This window comes from Neoarius graeffei, chromosome 26 (genome assembly GCF_027579695.1).
Source record: "Neoarius graeffei isolate fNeoGra1 chromosome 26, fNeoGra1.pri, whole genome shotgun sequence".
Classification (NCBI taxonomy): domain Eukaryota; kingdom Metazoa; phylum Chordata; class Actinopteri; order Siluriformes; family Ariidae; genus Neoarius; species Neoarius graeffei.
In genome coordinates this window covers 19,652,040-19,675,537 of record NC_083594.1, presented here as the reverse complement: position 1 = coordinate 19,675,537, position 23,498 = coordinate 19,652,040, and the positions used below count along the sequence as shown (strand labels likewise).

The 23,498-nt window shown below is 43.7% G+C and overlaps 1 protein-coding gene across 1 annotated transcript in view; it reads right to left on the bottom strand.

Moving 5' to 3' along the window:
* Positions 1 to 23,498, bottom strand: part of ephb2b (eph receptor B2b) — a 399,332-nt gene that overhangs the window by 89,483 nt on the left and 286,351 nt on the right. The window lies entirely within an intron of this gene.

The window sequence follows — 23,498 nt, the reverse complement described above, 5'->3', positions numbered from 1 at the left end:
AGCTAGAGATGCCAGTTTGGCTTGTGAGGCATGAGCACTTCGGCTTTGCAACAGATTCCATTAAATTAAGAAAATGTGTGACCTAAAGCGAATAAAGAACAAAAATACCATTGTAATGCAGAAAATATGGACATAATTACCTCCGCTAGCTTTGTTGTTGGAGGTTATGTTTTCGCCTCCATTTGTTTTTGTTTGTTTGTTTGTCTGTTCCCAATGGAACCCAAAAAGTAGTGAACGGATTTTGAACATGGGCCAAGGAGCAATTGATTAGATTTTGATGCATATCTGTATATGTATGTGGATCCAGGATTTTTATTTATTTTTTTTGCTTTTCCCAACATAACTCAAAAAAGTAGTGAACGGATTTTGATGAAATTTAGTGTACAGCTTTACTTTTATCCTAGGTTCGAATGATTTTGATTTTGATACTATGTGGCTTGGGAGAGGTATACGCTCTACTGAGTACCCTTCTAGTTCTATAATTTACAGCCTCACGTACCTTGGTTCTGTATAGTATGAAAGAGCCGTGGATTAATGTTAAAGCTTTTCAGCACAAGCATCCAAGGAGCAGCGTTCATAATCTATAAAGAATATACAGTTTATATTGCTACTTCCAGCGATAGAAGGCCATTTTATTTAATGAAGCATGCCCTTGTAATCATGCAGGTCACGTCCAGGACACGGATCTATCTAAATTGAGTAAATAAATTCTTGCCGCCTCTCTCTGACCTTTCCCTATGGTATTTAGCAAAAAAAAAAAAGTTTTCAACAGGTTGGAAAAGGAGGCACAGGAAGTAAACGACTCCACTATTAAAACACAGCTGCTATTGTATGTGCTTTCATTGCCTGTTAAAGGCATTGCTACTTCAAGGAAATTCCTTTCCATTTGCCCCATGGCGAGGGCACTTTAAAAGTCAACAAATCTAACAGAACCACTTTTTGCTAATGCTAACAGTTTACGAAGTACCACGGGGAGATAAGGAAGACAGAAACGGTGAAATAAAAAAAAAAAAGCAGTGTTGGAAGTCTAAAAATATAAAAGTCTGTACAGGCATGTGGATCTCATTTGAAATCAGGTTGTGGTATGAACAGCGATGAGGAGATTTTAGAGAGACTGTAGCTGGAAGTAGCTCCATCAGGTCAGCATTCATAAATACTGCTCTTTCCTTCCACAGTAAAGTCTTCCCTAAGGCAAATTTCCCAGTGTGCCAAGGCAGATGTCATTCCTTCACTGTGTGGCCACTCCTGCATTTCAGAGATTCCCATCCAAACAGAGTCTGAGCTGTGCAGCAGTGCTGCTGTATTTGCATGTGCTCTCAGCATAGAAGGTTTAAAAAAAAAAAAAGAAAGAAAGAAAGAAAAAAGAAAAAGTCTGTCTGGCAGGCATCCCTGTTTCCCATCTGCAATGGATTGTGGGTTTTATGTCTCCGCGGAGTTTCCAGTGCTATAAAACAGTGCAGCGCGATTTCAGTTAATCAAGCTTTTAACCATCTGTATTGGAAAAGACTGAAGTATTAATGGACTTGTATACCCACTATAAGCTAATTCAAAAATTGGCACTTCAGAGGCTTAAGAAGCTTTCAGACACTTACAGGGAGTTTGCATCTTATTTCATGCCCTCGACATGGATTTGCCTCTCTGTGATGTCTGGCAGAAAGGAAATCTTTATTTGCTCCTGGCCAAATACATTTGCGGGTGAATTTAAGATGAAAATTGTTCGTTTGTTTGTTCAATTTTTCATGAATTCATTGTTGCTTTAATCATCATTTAATCTCTGCTCCCTTTATCAAGAGATACAAATGACTGGGTCGTGTGTGTAGTGGCCTACCCCCTCACATAATCAAATTTGGACATTCTCTACTAGACGCTTTTGTGAAAATTACAGATACAAGAACGGAAATGTTTCTCTTTTGCACGTAGAGTACCCAACCTCAGGCCATGGCTGCCCCATGTTAACCCAATCGCATGTCTTTGGACTGTAGGGGAAACCGGAGTACCCAGACATGAGAAGAACACACACACACTCCACACAGCAAAGCCCCTGTTGACTACTGGGCTCGAACCCAGAACCTTCTTGTTGTGAGGTGACAGCGTTAACCACTACACCACCTGTTGGACTGTTGTTTCTCTTTACTGAGTTGAGCGGTTCTTGACATAATATATGGATTACTACAGTTGTGGAATAAGGCTATTTACTGTATTATTATTATCATCTCATCTCATTATCTGTAGCCGCTTTATCCTGTTCTACAGGGTCGCAGGCAAGCTGGAGCCTATCCCAGCTGACTACGGGCGAAAGGCGGGGTACACCCTGGACAAGTTGCCAGGTCATCACAGGGCTGACACATAGACACAGACAACCATTCACACTCACATTCACACCTACGGTCAATTTAGAGTCACCAGTTAACCTAACCTGCATGTCTTTGGACTGTGGGGGAAACCGGAGCACCCGGATGAAACCCACACGGACACGGGGAGAACATGCAAACTCCGCACAGAAAGGCCCTCGCCGGCCACGGGGCTCGAACCCGGACCTTCTTGCTGTGAGGTGACAGCGCTAACCACTACACCACCGTGCCGCCTATTATTATTATTAACTATTTGGTCTCAAACACATTAAGAAGGCAAGAAATTCCACTAATTAACTTTTGACGAGACACACCTGTTAATTTTTTTGTAACTTTATTTATCTTCGACATGTACAATGAGTCAAAGACTCATAACAAATACATTCGAACTAATACAAGATCTAAATTAAAAATATTTAAAAAACATTAAACTACTATCATAGGTGAATATCAAATATATATAATAGAAGACATAATATTAAAATTTAAAAAAGTTAAATCGAGAATATAACAATGCAATTTAACTCTATTGATCACAGATATTACATTTGCACAATGTGCCGCGAGTATGATTCGTTTTCTTTATGGCGCTTTTAAACTTGATTAAAGAATCAAGGTGTCGCAGCAGGGTGGCACGGTGGGACCTTTCTGTGGAGATTTTGCATGTTCTCCCCGTGTCTGTGTGGGTTTCCTCTACAGTCCAAAGACATGCAGGTTAGGCCAATTGGTGGCTCTAAATTGACCGTAGGTGTGGATGTGAGTGTGAATGGTTGTTTGTCTCTGTGTCAGCTCTGTGATAATCTGGTGACTTGTCCAGGGTGTACCCCGCCTCTCACCCATAGTCAGCTAGAATAGGCTCCAGCTTGCCTGCGACCCTGCACAGGATAAGTGGCTACAGATAATGGATGGATGGATGGAAGGTGTCTCAGTATTGTAGGGAGATTGTTCCACATACGAGTCACCAGATAAGTAAATGATCTGTGAGTCCATTTGCTGTTCGATGTTGGTTGTGCTAGTCTGAGGTTACCCCCTCTTCAATTATAACGGCTTTGTTGTATTTGAAAGAGTTCCTTTGTGTCATTCAGACGACAGGTAGAGATCAAGGCTTGATAAACCAAGGACGAGGAATGGCATGACCGTCGGTGTTCAAGTGTCTGTAGATTGGCCATGTCTAAAGCATCTTGATATGAACAGTCCTAAGGCAGTTTGAAGATGGATCCAAGACCAAAACGATTGGCTCTCTCAAGTTTATAACTGAAAAGCGTTCCAGGTGACTCCCTCATGAAGCTGGTTAAGATAATGCCAACGGTGTGCAAAACGTCATCAAGGTTAAACGGTGGCTACTTTGAAGAATCTAAAATATGAAACATTTTGTTCTAACGCTTTTTTGTTTACCACATAATTCCATACATGTTCCATATGTTATTTCATTCATAGTTTTGATGTTTTTGGTATTGTTCTGCAATGTAGAAAACAGTCCAAATACAGAAAAACCTATAAATAAGTCAGTCAGTGTGTTTGGACCAAACTTTTGACTGGTGCTGTGTCTCATCTTTATAGCAGATGAGATAGCGGCACAGTGGTGTAAGTGGTTAGCATGGTCACCTCACAGCAAGAAGGTTCTGGGTTCAAGCCCAGCGGCCAGCAGGGGCCTTTCTGTGTGGAGTTTGCATGTTCTCCCTGTGTCTGCGTGGGTTTGCTCCGGTTTCCCTCACAGTTCAAAGACATGCGGCTAGGTTAATATGGGACGGCCTTGGGAGTTAGGTGCCCTTGAACGAGGCACCGAACTCCCAACTGCTCCTCGGGCGCTGTTAGCATGGCTGCCCACTGCTCTGAGTATATGTGCGCACGCTCATTGCTCACATGTGTGTTCATTGCTTTAGATGGGTTAAATGCAGAGAAGAATTTCACAAGCTGATGATGAATAAAGTTCTTCTTCTTAAAGGAACAGTCCACCGTACTTCCATAATGAAATATGCTCTTATCTGAATTGAGACGAGCTGCTCCGTACCTCTCCGAGCTTTGCGCGACCTCCCAGTCAGTCAGACGCAGTCAGACGCGCTGTCACTCCTGTTAGCAATGTAGCTAGGCTCAGTATGGCCAATGGTATTTTTTGGGGCTGTAGTTAGATGCGACCAAACTCTTCCGCGTTTTTCCTGTTTACATAGGTTTATATGACCAGTGATATGAAACAAGTTCAGTTACACAAATTGAAACGTGGCGATTTTCTATGCTATGGAAAGTCCGCACTATAATGACAGGCGTACTAACACCTTCTGCGCACTTCAGCAGCGCATTGATATCTGAGCTCCGTATCAATGCGCTGCCGAAGCGCGCAGAAGGTGTTAGTACGCCTGTCATTATAGTGCGGACTTTCCATAGCATAGAAAATCGCCACGTTTCAATTTGTGTAACTGAACTTGTTTCATATCACTGGTCATATAAACCTATGTAAACAGGAAAAACGCGGAAGAGTTTGGTCGCATCTAACTACAGCCCCAAAAAATACCATTGGCCATACTGAGCCTAGCTACATTGCTAACAGGAGTGACAGTGCGTCTGACTGCGTCTGACTGACTGGGAGGTCGCACAAAGCTCGGAGAGGTACGGAGCAGCTCGTCTCAATTCAGATAAGAGCATATTTCATTATGGAAGTACGGTGGACTGTTCCTTTAAAGTCTATAGGTTTTTCCAGACTGCCACACACATAGTATCACCAGGACATGAGGGGCAAAGAGCAATGTTAGCTGTGAATTGTGGAAGTAGTAGTATCTTAGGACGACACGTTATGTAGGTCACAAGTGCTCGTGTCAGATAATCAAGGCTCTCCAGCCCAGCTCTCATATTTTTAATCTATGCAAGCCAAACAAGCGAAGGAGAGCCGAGTAAGATCAGGCTACAGAAGGATCTTTAGAGAGAGAGAACATTAATGTCCTAAAGGAAAAAGAAAATAGACCAGATGGATTTAATTTGCATCAGGCACTAAGATGGAGGAACTATCCCAACCTGGTTATCACATGCGTTAAAGCTGAACCCTTTCCACTGGGTTCAATATTCTAATCCTGGTGCATGCACAAATATTTCACCAAAAGTCCTTTCTTACAGACGGTCTGGAATACATACAGACAGAACAAAATATAACTGGCAAGAGCACAAAACATCAAGGACCTGACGCACGTTTGTGAAGCTTGCTGGCATGATGCATGTGCCATGCATGTAGAGAAGGGGTTTGGAGAAGACAAACATTATTACTATTCTGCACGCAGCTTTGATGTGGGTTCCATTTGAATGTAAATGTGCACCAAACATAAACATAACTTTCACTTCTGTGTGTCTTTGGTAAGCTCGAACACCTTTGCTCATGATACAGTAAACATGCCTGAAGAACATTCGTCACTCTGACACCATGCTGTCTCAGAAATACACAACATGGAAATTTCTAATATAATAATACGAGTGATAAATATTCCACATCTGAGGAGAGTAACAGATCTCTCAAACAGGAGATGGGGGGGGGGAACAAAACAAAAAACAATGCAGCACAGGTTAGTAAAGTAAAATTCATAAGAGGATCAAGAGAGTCCAGATTATTATTATTATTATTATTAAGCTGAGTTCATCCCTTGTCAGCCCTGCGATAACCTGGCGACTTGTCCAGGGTGTACCCCACCCATGGTCAGCTGGGATAGGCTCCAGCTTGCCTGCAACCCTGTACAGGATAAGCGGCTACAGATAATGGATGGATGGAGTTCATCCCTTGAACTTGGGGCAATCATAAGGGTGTGTTGGATTACTTGATGGATAGGGTCCTCCTGAGTATGTGAGCAGTTCCAAGGAGGATGATCTTCTGAAGCTCTTCTCTTCTGATGCTCCCAGGGATTTTGCTTCTTGACGAGCCCAAGAGCACCTATGACCACTGGTACTGTTGTGGTTCTCATGCCCCATGTTCTGTCTGTGTATTTCTATTTCAAGGTCTTTATACTTGGAGAGTTTTTCTGTTGTTTTCAAGGTGGTGTTTCTTTCTGTGTCGATGAGCAGACAAGTTCACTCCTTCTTGTCTTTCACTACAATATCTGGTCTGTTCGCCATGACCTCTTTGTCAGCTTGGATCGGCATGTCCCAGAGTATCGTAGCCACTTCATTTTTGGTGACTGTTGATGATTCGTGTTTGCACGATTCGTCTTGTACTTTGATGTTCTAGTGCTTGCAGATTGCCCAATGGAGATACGCTGCTGCCTTATTGTGCTTTTGTATGTACTCTGTTTTGGCAAGTTCTGGGCAGCCTGAGACGAGGTGGTCTATTGTCTCTAGATGTTGATTGCAAATTCTGCTTACTGGATTGGTGCCATCTTTCAGAATCTTATTTTGATAGTAATTTGTCTTGATGCATTGATCTTTGGCAGCAATAATGAATCTATTATTATGCATCCATCCATCCATTATCCGTAACTGCTTATCCTGTGCAGAGTCGCAGGCAAAATGGAGCCTATCCGGGCTGACTGTGGGCGAGAAGCAGGGTACACCCTGAACAAGTCACCAGATCATCTCAGGGCTGACATATAAAGACAAACAACCATTCATATTCACATTCACACCTACGGTCAATTTAGAGTCACCAGTTAACCTAACCTGCATGTCTTTGGACTGTGGGGGAAACCGGAGCACCCAGAGGAAACCCACGCAGACACGGGGAGAACATGCAAACTCCACACAGAAAGGCCCCCGTCGGCCACTGGGCTCAAACCCAGAACCTTCTTGCTGTGAGGCAACAGTGCTAACCACTACACCACTGTGCTGCTCTACTACTATTATTATTATTATTCTTGAAAATGCATATTCCCTTTCCCTGAGGCATGAGATCATGGCCAAAAATAACAAATCAGAAATAGAACAAGTAGTTCTCTATAATGTTTTGCACAACCTGGGTATTACGTTCATGTAATTCAACATTGTACATAGTCAAGTACAAAAATTTGCACACCCTTAGTACAAAGTGAACAAGGCAAAGAAATGTCATCGAAAGCAACAAAACATTAAATATCTTTATATCTCTAAGGCTTGACAGATATTTCTTCAATGCTTGTTAAAATATTACTGGTGAAGCAAATTGGCAACATGCGCAAAAGTTTGGATTTTTCTTTTCCCTTGTACCTCCAGCATGCATCTTTAAAACTACTTCCAACTTCTTTTGAACCCTTTGCACTGATGTTTTCTTCAAATCAGGTCAAATCTCACACACACAAAGTTTTAAAAAAGTTATTTAAAAATATTTCTCTGTTGATTTGATTGAGCTTTTTTTCCAATTATGGAATATTTTATTGTGTTGCAGGATACAGCTACAATTCATTTGAAAATATTGGATTTTCTGAATAGAAATTGCAGTGTTTCCCCTCCCATTATATTAGAGGGGGGAGGTGCTCCCCCCTCCAAACAGGACCGTGCTTCCCTCTCCAAACAGGACCGTGCTTCCCTCTCCAAACAGGACCGTGCTTCCCTCTCCAAACAGGACCGTGCTTCCCCCCTCCAAACAGGACCGTGCTTCCCTCTCCAAACAGGACCGTGCTTTCCCGTCCAAACAGGACCGTGCTGCCCCCCCCAAACAGGACCGTGCTTCCCCCCTCCAAACAGGACCGTGCTTCCCCCCTCCAAACAGGACCGTGCTTCCCCCCTCCAAACAGGACCGTGCTTCCCCCCCTCCAAACAGGACCGTGCTCCCCCCTCCAAACAGGACCGTGCTCCCCCCTCCAAACAGGACCGTGCTCCCCCCTCCAAACAGGACCGTGCTCCCTCTCCAAACAGGACCGTGCTCCCCCCTCCAAACAGGACCGTGCTCCCTCTCCAAACAGGACCGTGCTCCCTCTCCAAACAGGACCGTGCTCCCTCTCCAAACAGGACCGTGCTCCCCCCTCCAAACAGGACAGTGCTCCCCCCTCCAAACAGGACAGTGCTCCCTCTCCAAACAGGACAGTGCTCCCTCTCCAAACAGGACAGTGCTCCCTCTCCAAACAGGACCGTGCTCCCTCTCCAAACAGGACCGTGCTTCCCTCTCCAAACAGGACCGTGCTTCCCTCTCCAAACAGGACCGTGCTTCCCCCCTCCAAACAGGACCGTGCTTCCCCCCTCCAAACAGGACCGTGCTTCCCCCCTCCAAACAGGACCGTGCTTCCCTCTCCAAACAGGACAGTGCTCCCTCTCCAAACAGGACAGTGCTCCCCCCTCCAAACAGGACAGTGCTCCCCCCTCCAAACAGGACCGTGCTCCCTCTCCAAACAGGACCGTGCTCCCCCCTCCAAACAGGACAGTGCTCCCCCGTCCAAACAGGACAGTGCTCCCTCTCCAAACAGGACAGTGCTCCCTCTCCAAACAGGACAGTGCTCCCTCTCCAAACAGGACAGTGCTCCCTCTCCAAACAGGACAGTGCTCCCTCTCCAAACAGGACAGTGCTCCCTCTCCAAACAGGACAGTGCTCCCTCTCCAAACAGGACAGTGCTCCCTCTCCAAACAGGACAGTGCTCCCTCTCCAAACAGGACAGTGCTCCCTCTCCAAACAGGACCGTGCTTCCCTCTCCAAACAGGACCGTGCTTCCCTCTCCAAACAGGACCGTGCTCCCCCCTCCAAACAGGACCGTGCTCCCCTCTCCAAACAGGACCGTGCTCCCCCCTCCAAACAGGACCGTGCTCCCCTCTCCAAACAGGACCGTGCTTCCTCTCCAAACAGGACCGTGCTTCCTCTCCAAACAGGACCGTGCTTCCTCTCCAAACAGGACCGTGCTTCCCTCTCCAAACAGGACCGTGCTTCCCTCTCCAAACAGGACCGTGCTTCCCTCTCCAAACAGGACCGTGCTCCCTCTCCAAACAGGACCGTGCTCCCCCTCCAAACAGGACTGTGCTTCCCCCCCCCAAACATGTTTTAAGGTCCGAAAAAACAGGAGTGCAGTTCTGTTGTAAAAGCTGTTCTAATTATTGTTCTAAAATAAATGTGAAGACTTAAATATGACTCCTTTAGTGGTTTGTCCAGGTCCAAAAGCTCTGCAATAGGAGCAAAAGGGGTCCTGCAGGTGACCATTCTTGTCCAGCCCCCCCCAACCGGTAAATTTAGGGGAAAAACTGAATTGTATTTTCTTTTTACATTCAAAACCCACTGTGGGTGCAAAATTCTGGCCTCAAATAATATGATCTTATCTAATGTTACCATTATGTTTTATTCAAATCAGTGTAGCAGCTAAACAAAGGACAAATCAACAGTCAGAAACGCGAGGTAGGTTAATGGTCAGGCGGTCAGTAAAAAGACAAACTAAACAAGATTGAAGCAGTAAACAGAAAGCAGGCTGTAGTTAACCCAGTCATGAACCCAGGCTTGGAATCATCTCAGATGAGTAGTCAGCAGTGTGATGACAAACAGATGAGTGTCACTAATAATCAGGGGAATGCGAGCAGGGGATAGGAGCCTGACTGGGTGCCATGTGATGAGGTCGCAGGCTAAGGACCATGGGAGCTGTATGGTAGATATGGACCTTACAATATGTGTGAATAAGTTGTTCACACCTATATAATTAGTTTCCCGACTGGATCCAGCTAATACGCACTGAAAATGCATCACTGTTGCACCATGCTATAAGCCTTGATGAAATTATAGCATAATAAATACAGCATCTTAAATCAGCCCCAGTTTGTGTGCAAATGTTGACACTTATGTAAATTATGTGAAAATGTCAACTGATTTGCAAGACTGCTCGATTTCCACAATTATAACTAAAACCAGCACATGGATTTATACTCACTCTCCTGTAATAATTAAATGCATTTTTTTTTTTACGTGCTGGTGAGTGCATAGTCAATGCCTCATGCTCTGCATACTTATAAAGGATGTGTGGCTAATGCTAATCACGCAGCTCCTACTTCGCCCCAGTGACATCTAGGATGTGAGTAAACTCCAATGCCTAAAGCAGACAAAGACTGCTGCTGGTGCTCCAGGTGTCTTCTGCTCCACCCGGGCCACCCTCCTGACCCCGGCTGACACCTTCCATATGTGGCCTCACTGCCACCTTCTGTCCCCGTCCCACCCGAGCACCTCCACTGCCAGCGCCTCTCTTGCTTAGCCCTAATGCCCAGTCCATGTCTAATTGACCATGCAAAAGTTTAACTAAACAGTACGAAAATAATACTCCCCCCCCCCCCCAGGTGTGAAACTTGATGCTGTATTTTAAAGCGATTGTGCTTGCCATTTTGAATTGAGACTAACAAAATGTTTTTTTTTTAAACATGATAAAGCTTATTTTATTTCTTTGAACACACACCCTCAAAGACACTGAGCATTTTAAGCAATCTATTAAATCAAGAGAGATAACACAACTTGATGAACAATCCATGATAATTATTGAGTCGATCAAAACTGATGATGCACAAGAGCTAAATTAGAGCCTACTTCAACCTGGAAGTCATGGCTGTGAAATACAGAAGTGCTTGAGCCCATCACGTCTGCAGGTGAGAGCCACTCAGCAGTGTGCTGCCTCTCTTTCTAGGCTCTTCCACTGGTCCTTGTGGCCTAGCAGCAGCTTGCCAAAGCAATTTTGGAGATAATTAAGTCATAAATCTTCTGCCGGTGCCCGACAGCGGCTGAGCCAGATTAGTGGGCCCACCTCTGAATAACGTAATGCGTTCACACAATGTCTTCCCTGCCTGATAAAAAAAAAAAAAAAAAAAACTAATTCGTTTTCCTTCAGGTATTAACCCACAGCTGGCTCATGTGCTAACATTCACCTTAGGATAATGAAATGTCTAAACAAACAGTAGGCATGGAAAATGGTGAACGAATGGATAAATGAGTGCTATATGAGGCAGTGGGGTAGACGAATGACACATGGGACATACGAGTCTATATGCACATGCCAGACTTTCAAACGAAAAGCTAATAGCTGGCAGGAGTTAAAGCTGGCAGGAGATCATAACTGCCATGATGGCCAACACTAAACATATGGTTATGGCAACTGCTGCCCTGAACTACAGCATTAGGCGCAAAAAAAAAAAACCCCCGAGTAGAATCCTCTTTGACCACTTGAGAAAAAGAAATGATGTTTTGTCAGGCAATTACTCTATGAATATGCTGCAAACAAACGTGTAGCAGATCTGAAAAAAAAAAAATCCATCGAATATCGCTGGGGCTAAATTCTGGAAAACGGTAGCCTGGGCCCGGCCATCCTAAGCATGACGCAACACGAGGGCCTGTTGCGAGCTTAGTCTGGCCAGGCAAGCTATCTACAGCTCTTCCAAGCTCCCGAAAAATCGGGAACCAATCAACTTTGAGCATCTCCAACGGCCCTGGGTAGAGGCGTGTTCAAGGCACTGACGTAGTAGAACTGCGACCGGAAGCCATAGATTGTTTACAGAATCTATGCCGGAAGCGCTTCATTCACGAATGCTGTATTGAAAGCATTCAACGGGAAGTTCTCATTGAAAACGGAGCAAAGAGCAGCCCTGGAGGTATTTATTGAAAGGAAGGACGTTTTCGCCTTGCTTCCGACCGGCTTCGGTAAGAGTTTAATAATAGGATGTCTATGGTTTAATCTACCGGTTAGCCCCGTTGCGTCACATACGTCAGAGGAAAGAGTGATGTGATTGGTTTAAGCTTCGTCACAGCCTTTTCTGGCTTCGACCAGTAGCAAACTGAGGCATTTCAGGGAGGCGGGTCAACCACGGGCTCTGGGAAACGGTTGGGCTTAATATCTATGCCAGACCAAATGCTCGCAGAGCTTTGCAGTCGCGTTAGCCAGACTAGGAAAACGGACAAAAATAAGAAACCGGGTTTTGACCAAAATTTATTTATTTATTTTAATAATGTGCTTGGATATGTCGATTTTAACAAAGCATAAACAACTTTTACCAAAACGGTATGGAAACGTGTTTATTTAGGCTAAAGGTAGACTGCTTTTCAGATTTTTCAAGTTTAGGTCATAAAAAGAATTTTCCCTAACACGCAGTTAGTTTTGTTTAGTGGACCGAAAGCTACTGAATTCAAATCACAGTGTCAGGGGTTGGCAGGAGGCGGCTGTATTTGCCGAACTAGTTTTATTAAGAAAAGAGACATAGGCAAACAATCCAAAATGTTGAGCAGGAATCATAAATGTGAAAACAAGCAAATGGTCGGGTGAGGCACAAACAGAGTATCACAGGCAAGGACGAAAGCGCAAACAGGAAACGGAATCAGGAAAAACAGATCAACACGGAAAAATAAGGCTCAGTAATGTGTACTGCAATACTTCGCGGTGATTTCAGTATCTTTATATCGGCACGCTGATGTCCCTTAATCATGTGCAGGTAAGCCTCGTTAATGGCACACGTGTGAGAGTCCGCCAAAGTGCGCAGGTCTGACGCACAGACTTCCAATTGTATTGTTTTTTTTTTAATAGAACAATTAATGAATTTAGGGCCACGTGGCCCTAAATTCTCCGCTATTTTTTCTTGCTTCACCATGACCCAATTCAAGATACTACGTCATGCATGACGTGGTGGACTTTCCCCATTTGCACAAGGCTTTGTGGGATACAAATTTGAAACAGGAGAGAAAAATGGAGAACGCGAATGAAATGTGAAAGACTGACTACAGTAACGGAAAGCGAGAAGAAAAGACGTGATGTTGCAAAGGAAAGGAAATGCAGGACCACACTAATAAATATTGGTGGTCAGCGAGCACCTCGGTGTGATCAGCTGTTCATTTAGCGACAGAATGATGGAACTGTCAGTGCACGGTCAAAGGCAAACCTGTAGATGGCAGTAATGCAACAATGTGGACTCCAGCTGCCATAAATCCCAAAAGAAGAAGGTAAACCTGCGCATGCGCACACGGACTTCCTCTGTCTGCTTGACTGCGCGAAGTGAGTGATTTCATGCACGTTATTTGCTCGGGAATCCGCTCAAATTAAATCACTTCCCAGCCATAGAATGGCTTGTTTTTTTTTTAAATAGATATTACAGAAATAAACATCACAATGACCAAATTTCAGAGGGAACTAAATTTCACAGATTGTATGAAATCGAAAGGCCGTCTAGCTTTAATTTCTAACCTTGCCTTGGCTGTCCGCCTGCAAACATCACACTGTATCAGGAGCCAGTTGAACAAATACAGCAGTAAAAATGCTGACGTGAAGTGAATAACATTGATTAAATTCAGTTCAATGCAGTTGTTCCAGGCGATTTTTGAAATTGGGTGAATCTGGATTTACCTAGGTGAATTAGGTTGACATTCTTAAAGGGGATTTTTCTTTTTTTGGATGGGGGGACTCATTAAAAAAAAGGGTGGGCTTGGATTTTTTTAGGGGGTTCATAAAAGAATGAGAACACTTCAACAACCACTCTCTATTCAACTTTCACCCTCACCCCCTTTATAGCTTCTATCCACTTACACCTCTCTACCCAGAATTACACTTATATACCTGGTTTTTCGATCAACTTTAATTTGCTCCCCCCCACTCACTTATTACTGTCCTTACTGGGAATCAAACTCAGAACCTTCTGCTTTGAAGTCCACCGCTTTCCCACTACACCACAGTGAATCCAGTTGCATCAAAGGAATTAAACATTCCACTATATTACCCAACCCGAACCCTAAACCTGAATTCACTGAGGTAAAGCTAGAAAGGAGGCGAGGTGGCCAAGTGGTTAGAGCGCTTGACCGCTAAGCAAATGGTCTCCGGTTCGAGCCTCGTCTCGGACGGTGATCTGAGGCTTGCCTCCTGTCCACCCAGCAGTGAATGGGGACCTGGTGGAAACACTGGGGAAGTTAAGGCGGCGAGGAAAGGAACTGGCCACCCTACCTCACCATGCCGACGGCCCAGGACAAGTGTGCTCTCTAACAGGCACTCCCCAATATACGTACGAAAAACGTATATGGGACTCTTTGACTTTTTGAAAGCTAGAAATCACCTACGTGAATCCAGAGTCACCTAATTTCAAAAATCACCCGTAACACAGTCAATCTGCAAAATGATTTGAACGCCAGTTCAAATCTGATTTTGGTCCCCCCCCCATGTCTGATCTAAATCCGATCTTCCTGATTGACTGTCCACATCACATACTGGAAGTGATCAGATCCGATCTCTGTGTCCGTAAGGGAATCCTCATTTCAGTCGTATTTACGTTGGTTGCGATAGGAATGATGAAGTACTGTAGAAGTAGTTGACATAGACAAACCAAACTGGGAGGTAATGAAATGGACTCACTTATTCACCACATGGCAATGTCGAGCCCTGGTGCACTATTGTTTCATAAAAATAATGAGACAGCATTAGAGATGGAGGTTTGGCTGCTTTGCTTTATTTCGTGCACCACCAAACTAGCATGTTTCCTGGACGTGTGATGTGAACATGAACTATGCGTCAAAACAATGTGGTTTGGAACGGATTTGTAAAAATCGGATCTTGTGTGATTTTCAGCTGAATTATTTCCCACTGATGTTGGTATGAATAGGGATTAAGAGAATAAGAAATGCCAATGGAGGGTTATGTTTAAATATGGGGAGCGACTTTAACCTCTGGTGATGAGACAGAGTTTGATATGGATGATGCTAATAATCAAAATGAGAACTCATTTCCCAGTGTAAGGATACTATTTGGGTGGCACGGTGGTGTAGTGGTTAGCACTGTTGCCTCACAGCAAGAAGGTTCTGGGTTTGAACCCAGTGGCCGACAGGGGGCTTTCTGTGTGGAGTTTGCATGTTCTTCCCATGTTTGCGTGGGTTTCCTCTGGGTGCGCCGGTTTCCCCCAAAGACATGCAGGTTAGGCTAATTGGCGAGTGTGAATGTCTGCTTGTCTCTATGTGTTGGCCCTGCGATGACCTGGCGACTTGTCCAGGGTGTACCCCACCTCTTGCCCATAGTCAGCTGGGATAGGCTCCAGCTTGCCTGCGACCCTGCACAGGATAAGCGGTTATGGATAATGGAAGATGCCCTTCTTTAAAACCTGAATAGGATATAAATGTAGATATAGACAGGGCGTCTTTCAGTGGAACTGGAATTTTCTGCAATTTCCTTCCTTTTTATCACCCTCATTGATGACCAGACTTTAAACTGCTTGAACTTTATATCTAGTTGGGATATGTACAAAAGGCTAAACATTTCTTCAGTTTTCAGAATTACAGTATACACCGATCAGCTATAACATTAAAACCGCTGACAGGTGAACGGAGTAAAATTCATTATCTCATTACAATGGCACCTGTCAGGGGGTGGAATATATTAGGCAGCAAGAGAACAGTCAGTTCTTGAAGTTGAGGTGTTCGAAGCAGGAAAAATGGGCAAGCATAAGGATCTGAGCGACTTTGACAAGGACCAAATTGTCAAAGATGGCTAGATGACTGGGTCTCCAAAATGGCACATCTTGTGGGGTGTTCCCAGTATGCACTGGTTAGTACCTACCAAAAGCGGTCCAAGGAAGGACAACCGGTGAACCAGAGACAGGGTCATGGGTGTCGAAGGCTCATTGATTCGCATGGGGCATGAAGGCTAGCCCATATGTGTTCCAATCCCACAGAAGAGCTCCTGTAGCACTGCTGAAAAATTTAATGCTGACACCTTTCTTGACAGGCGCCACTGTAATAAGATAATCAGTGTTCTTCATTTCACCTGTCATAATGTTATGGCTGATCAGTGTACATAGTAGAACATGGCAAAAAAAATTTGACCATGCGGATGATTGACTCCAGAAATGGAAGAACCATACTGATGGAATAAAACTGTTTTTATAGACTCAGGAAAACTTTATTTAGGTCAAATCCTGTGTAAGAACTGTTAATAACAGCATCTCCTGCCAAGCAAGCTGTTGGTTTTAGTCATCATTCCTCATTAATCTGCTCAGAGGAGATGGATCGGTCTTCCTGTGTTGAGTAGAGGAAGAGAGTGTGCAATGAAAGGAGTTCAGCGGCCTCTTGAGTGGCATGTCCCCGGCGATTCTGTGCTCCAATGTGCCAGACAAATCACACATCACCAGTCATCTGTTACAGACTGCTTTAATAAAACTTCCAGAGGGTGGGCCAGACAGACAGACAGACAGACAGACAACAGACAGACAGGCATTTTCCATCCTTTCCCTGGTGAATGCTAGCCTAAAGCAAGAGTATGTGTGTGTGTGTGTGTGTGTGTGTGTGTGTGTGTGTGTGTGTGTGTGTGTGTGTGTGTGTGTGTTTGGAATCAGCCTGTGTTTGTGTAATGACTGATTAACCCTGCATGACCTGCTGTTACAGAGCTGCAGAGGAAATGCATTGAGAGGTGAGTGGAGCGAGAGGGTAAAAGCTGGCTTTGTGTGTAAAGCTGCCCAGCCAAAACACACAATCTTACTACCGCTTCTTACAGCTTCAGGCTGTCATTCCAGTTTTCCTTGGTAAATTACCTCAATAAAACACCGTGCCTGCCTTCAATAAGGTATTTTCAGCTCTGCCAGAGCAACATAATTAAGACAAATCACAAAACTAAGAGAGGTAAGGCATGCTAGTTGGGATAAGAGTGCTCAGGTTGCAGGGGGGGGTTATGATGGTCTTATGATGGTCTTCTTGACTCATGCACCATCAACTTGATCCTCAGTGTGCCCTTATGTGCAAATGATTTCCTGAATATATGGGTGATATCACAGATATCAGGCCTGAGGGTAGGGCTGGGGATTAAACCATGTCTGGTTTATACTTTGACAGACGTGTTTCTGAGAACAACCCAAAATGAACCTTGGTGGTGTAGTGGTTGGCACTGTTGCTTCACAGCAAGAAGGTTCTAGGTTTGAGCCCAGCAGCCGATGGGGGCCTTTCTTTGTGGAGTTTGCGTATTCTCCTCGTGTCTTCCCTCCGGGTACTCCGGTTTCCCCCACAGTCCAAAGACTTGTGATTAGGTTAACATGGGGCAGCCATGGGCTGAAGTGCCCTTGAGCAAGGCACCTAACCCCCAACTGCTCCCTGGGCAATGTAGTATAGCTACCCACTGCTCTGGGTGTGTGTGCGCGCGTGCTCATTGCTCACTTGTGTGTTCACTGCTTGAGTGTATGTGTGATAAAGGCTTCTTGTCTTGGTTTGTCTTGTTGGTTTATCACAACAGCTAAATGGTGACAGCAAACAAGTAGGGCCTGGTGGTGATGTTCGTCCTTCGGGGTCAAAGATGACCATGACTTCAATTTGGTGGGTGGCGGTTGTGGGTCCGGAGGTGGCTGATGAGGCCAATCCAGGCTTTGAAGGTACGTCCACATGTCGGACACGTGTAGGTAGGTGCTGTAGTGGGGGTGGTGATAGTTCGAGCCTTCCGCGCAGCTTGTTTCTTCTGGGCCTCGGCAATGTGTTTAATCTTTGCTGCATGTGCACTACTGGTGAGCTTTGCTTGCCATGCTGGACAATCCTGAGCAAGCGACTCCCAGGACTTCAGGTCGATTTCTAGAGTTTTGAGGGACACTTTGAGATTGTCCTTTGGGCAGTGGGCATGTACCGTCCTTGAGCGCCACGCAATGGAGTAGTAAGGCGTCTTACTTCAGGCATCTTAAGTTGGACATGGTAGTGAACAGATGAAAGATTTTATTACCTCTGCCAACTTTGGTGGAGGAGGTTATGTTTTCGCCTCCATTTCTTTGCCTCTTCCCAACATAACTCAAAAAGTAGTGAACAGATTTTGATGGCATTTGGAGGAAAGGTGGGTCATGGGCCAAGGAACAATTGATTAGATTTTGATGTACGTGGATCCAGGATTTTTTTGTCTGTTCCCAACGTAACTCAAAAAGTAGTGAATGGATTTGGATAAAATTTGGTGTACGGCTTTAGTATTATCCTAGATTCAAGTGATTTAATTTTGATGTTGATCATATGTAGCTTGGTGGAGGTATGCGCTCTATGGAGTGCCCATTCTTTTTATTAATTGTGACAAAAACGGTGGCATTAGTATGTTGTCACCTTATCACCTCATCGGAGCGAGCAACTGAGCACTGGAGGGCAAGCTACTGTAAAAAGTGGAGTTATCGTAGCTGCAATTCAGAGTTTCTCTTCAGAGTTACAAGTTACATTACAATTGAGGACTATTTCTATTGCATGTGTTCAAAAAAGTGTTTACAGACTGTGTTTTCACACTTGGTCCCTTTCAGCCATCTAACCGAACTCAGATCGATGACTCAGCATTTTTTGCGCATATGTGAACACTCCAACCATATCCAGACCCCTTTAAAGCGAACGGAACTGAGACCACCTCAGGAGGTGGTCTCAGTACGGTTCGCTAAAAATCAACGGTATGGTTCGCCTAATCTGCGCATTGTGAACAAAAAGCGCACCGGGTTCACTTCGCCTTTTTGACTGTAGTTTAACCTTCTTCGTTTGCCGTAGTTGGTCACGTGACTGTAGCAGGGAAACTCAACTTCCTTTTGGAACTTACCACAGCTGCTTTACAGCTCTCTGAACTTACTGACTGATGAGTCGGCCACAATAATATAACTCTCTCTCTCTCTCTCTCTCTCTCTCTCTCTCTCTATATATATATATATATATATATATATATATATATAAAATATAATACATTTATTTTCCTTAATCCGCACTATTTTGATCAAAGAATACAGCAGGGCAAGCATGGCAGCAGACATTTTGATTCAAGAGAAAATTACCCAGAATTCCGTGCACTGGGGGTCTGAGGGCTCTAGAGGACCTGGTGTGAACAGAAAGAGGACTGAGGCCCCATCAAAGCTTAACTCGACCAGAAAGAGAACCCAGTCCTCTTTGTAATAAATTCACAGTGTGAACACAAAAAGAACTGAGTTCTTTTTCTGTTGGTCCACTTTTTGGTCCACTTAAAGAGGACTGAGTCTGGTTCCTTTAAAGGAGACCAGGTGTGAAAACACCCTAACAGTGCTCTGCTACTCAGCTGCCAAGCCTTTTAAATATTAATCCCTTTAAAATATTTAATCCTAGCTTATTATTCATGTGAGAAAGACTCTGAAAAATCACACGTCAACACTGCTGGGCAAATCTTAAACTACTACGCAGTTCCTTTCCTGTTTCTGCTTGAAAGAATCTCTTTGACAAACACTTTTATTGCCAATAGATCCATAGACAACAAAAGGTATTTTCTGGGTGTTTCTTTTTTCCCTTAAATGTTTCCTTGATTGTGCTGTTTCTCAACCTAACCAACAAGAAATACATAAACTGATGGATTAAAAAGATTTCGTGTTCAGAAAATGAAATTGTATTGTGTTTATCGACAGGGTTCTGCTGCTCAGGTGCTAAAATGCTTTAACTCCTTAAAGACCTATGTGTCTTTAAAACATTTAACAGTTATTCCACGAAATCGAGTCGTACATGAGCTGATAGCCGACGAGGTGCATAGCGCCGAGTCGGCTGTAAGCCATGTACGACGAGATTGAGTGGAATAACAGTTTTATTCTATCCATATTCACTGGATTTTGAGAAACTGAGCATTTTTTTTATCTTTTGCAAATTCGATAAATTAAAACTTTATACAAAACGCCCGGCAAAATCATTTCTGCTGAGAATGGAAACAAACTGGCGAAATGACAGTAGCAATTTGTGAAAAATGCTATAATAATAATTGCTGAAAAAAAGATACATTCTTACCATGAAATACTTTTATTCCATATTTTGTTGCTTCTTTTTGTATTTGTTAGGGTTTTGTTTTCGAGTAGAGTTTTTATTTCGTCCCTGATTGGTTCAGCAACACCCTCTGCCATTTTGTTTTCCTCTACTCGCGGTATATGAGCTGATAGCCTAGTAGTAGAGTAACCAATCAGAGCGCACGATTGCTCATATCTAGTGAACGTGGATACAATAAATTGTATTATTCAGTAACTGCACGGCACGGGCGATTGCTCTAAGACAACGAGGGAGGCTCAGCCTCCTCTAAAAATGACGAACATCGTGTAGGATGAATTGCGCTAGGCTTATGTTATAGCCGACCTTATAACATTGCTATTTCAGATCCAGAATCATAGAAATATATGTGCTCAACCCAACTACAGTGCGAAATCATTCCGTTATAACTTTCCCCAGTTCGCCTAATGTGTGCGTGAGTTTTCCCCCTTGTGACAGCGCGATGCAGCCCAGCCTCAGTGGACTTCAATGGCATTTGGGAGCTATGCGCTTTTCAATATCAAAATGCAAGACGATTATTGGACAAATACTGCAAAAACGCCCGCCCACGGAGTCTCACGGACTCCCAGCCTCAGTGGACTTCAATGGCATTTGGGAGCTATGCGCGTTTCAATCTCAAAATGCAAGACGATTATTGGACAAATACTGCGAAAATGCCCGCCCACGGACTCCGAGCCTCACAGTGGGAGGGACATGGCAGTTTCTGCGAGGAGACTGGTGATTGGTGAAAGCGGCCGGATATTTTCTTTGATTGACAGCTCGTTTCAAATATAGACAGGCAGCGGTGAATCTCAGTTCAGTCCCATGCGGATTCGCAAGTGCTGTGGTGTATTGTAAGAGATCAGCTTACATTTCGATTTCATTCATTACATACGGTTTCTACCAGCTTTTTTAGTTTGTATGTATTTTCATTGTAAATAAAGTGTAAATATAGTGTTGTCAAGTTTGCTATCTTAGTTCCAGAAATTTCGTTTGAGTGACTGAACTTGAACTTTGGGGGGCTAGTCAGCTAGCAAGAAAGCTGCGCACGGATGCCAAGCATTGTTGATTTAATTTTGGCGAAGCCATTTGCCAGTCTTCCTTTCGAGGAAAAAATTAAAATTAAAGAGCAGGGTAGAGCAACGCCTCAAATTGACTTGGTGAAAAAGGTAGGGAATAATACTTGTTCCTTTCAGCTCTCCTGGTACGAGAAAGTGAATTGGCTAACAGCAAGTGACCCACATCAACAACAGTAAATAGGCTACTTTAGTAATATGTCATGGATGGACCAAAAATATAGAATCTATTTAAAATGTTTATGCTGAGTATATTATATTGGAATATATATTTTTCTGGATATGAATTAAACACTGCTACAATTTGGAAAACATTTTTAAACAAAAACACAGCCGAGAACATTTCACACTACAGACCTGGATTAAAAGTGAAGGGTTATCAAAATTGTCAATAAAACATTTCTCAGTCAAAATAAGTAAAATATAGGGAAAGTGTCATTGAATGAAATGTGTGGCACCCAGCTCTATGTTTGGCTCCCCAAGGTCAGTGCTTGTGCCTATTCCAGAACACTCTGCTGTTACTGCTGAGGTTCCTGACAAAGAGCTGCTTTCAATAATGATCAATTTTTAAACAACATGCCACAATTTTAAAATATAAAATGTTAAAATATACCCCCCCAACACCACCATCATGTATATTGGACAGTAGGCTAATGGGCCAAAAGAACCTGTTATTTCACAGTTTGTGACGCTGCCAACAATCAGCCAGATCAGAGGCAAGAGTATGGGCAAAATTGATGTTTTTTTTCTTTTAAAATCTGGAAATATCGTAACCGACCAGCCTCCCCTGTTTGAAAGACTACCAGCCACCACTGCTGCACGGTGAATACAAAATGAAAGGGGATGTGTACAAGAGTAAGGAATGTAACTCTAAACCCATAATCCTACAAGTTTGATGAACCATTCCTTTTTAAAAATCAAGTAACTTAGTTTATAAGCTACTTGATTGAAAAAGAGATTGTTCTAACACCCTGATACTGGAAATGAACTGACACTTAAACTAATAAAAATCGTGAAAATAGTTTTGCTGCTTGTAGTGAACCTACTGCCAAAACTTGTCATCTCATCATAGCAACAGAGTTTAATCTCCTGCCAATGCAACCCTGTGGGGTGTATGTTCAGACAACCCCTATAAACCAGCCTTAAAGCCGTAGATTGAAAGTTCATACAGAGCCAAATATCTCAGGCCGTACATTTATTAAAAAGTATATTTTTTATACTTTAAAAAAAATATATTTTTGAAGAGGGTAAATGTAGTTGTGAATGCACCATGCATTAAGTCTGAGTACAGGTCATAGTCTGAACATTTTGTACAGTAGCTCATGCTCCTCTGTTGTCCGTGGTTCCTTTTTTTCTCCTCCAAAACGAACTTCACATCATGCACGGAATTATATGTGAAAAGCCAGCGAGAGTGATGATGGTTACGACAGCTGCTGGGAAAAGTCCAGAAAACAAATCAGGAAGGGCCGGAAAGAGCTGTGCAGCACACTACGCTTTGTTGAAAGTGGAAAATGAGAGTTTTGGTTCCCCAAAACACTTGCTTTGCTCTCATGATTGTGTCGACAGGCGCTCATATGAGAAACATACTTTCATGCCAGTCACTTCCAATTTACTTATTTGTTTGTTTCTTCTAAGAGATCCCCCTCCTCTCTGCAGCTGCAGGGCTTCAAAAACGACACCAATTAACACTTAGGCTCTCACACACACACCCTTTCTCATTCTGCCCTTCTCACTATTTCTCATGCATACCAACTTGTGAGGCCAAATTGTAGAAGCAGAGAAGCGTCGAGTTGCCCAGGCTAATGAGGGATGACAAGATGTTTATGTAACCCCAAAGCCCTCTGAACCAGAAGCAATTAAAGGCCTGGCCCATCTGACCCAGGCCTCACAGCTCCAGTGGCCTGTCCTGGGGGAGCGAGTGGTTAAATGGGGTGCTGCTGTGAGCTCCGGCCCCAGTCGGACCCTTTCGCAGCTCTCTCTCCCTGAGACCTGGTACTCCTAATCCAAAGTGATGGCCACTCTGTTCGAGAGAGTGCTGATGGGATCCCAGGATAGAAGGAAGTGAAAAAAGGCCAACAGGGTCAAATATGTGAGAGAGAAAGAGAGAGAGAGAGAGAGAGAGAGAGAGAGAGAGCAATAGAAGGAGTAAAAGATAGATATGTAGATAGATAGATAGATAGAACAAGAGTGAGAATGAGAGAGAGATTTTTTTTTCAACGTAGGTATATTTACCAGTTATTCCACAAAATCAAGTTGTACATGAGGTGATAGACGACGAGGCGCGTAGCACCGAGTCGGCTATAAGCCATGTATGACGAGATTGAGTGGAATAACTGCTTTATTCTATCCACATTCACTGGATTTTGAGAAATGGAGCATTTTTATATTTTTTGAAATTCGATCAATAAAAACTTGACACAAAACGTCCGACAAAACAATTTCCGCTTAGAATGGAAACAAACCGGCGAAATGACAGGAGCA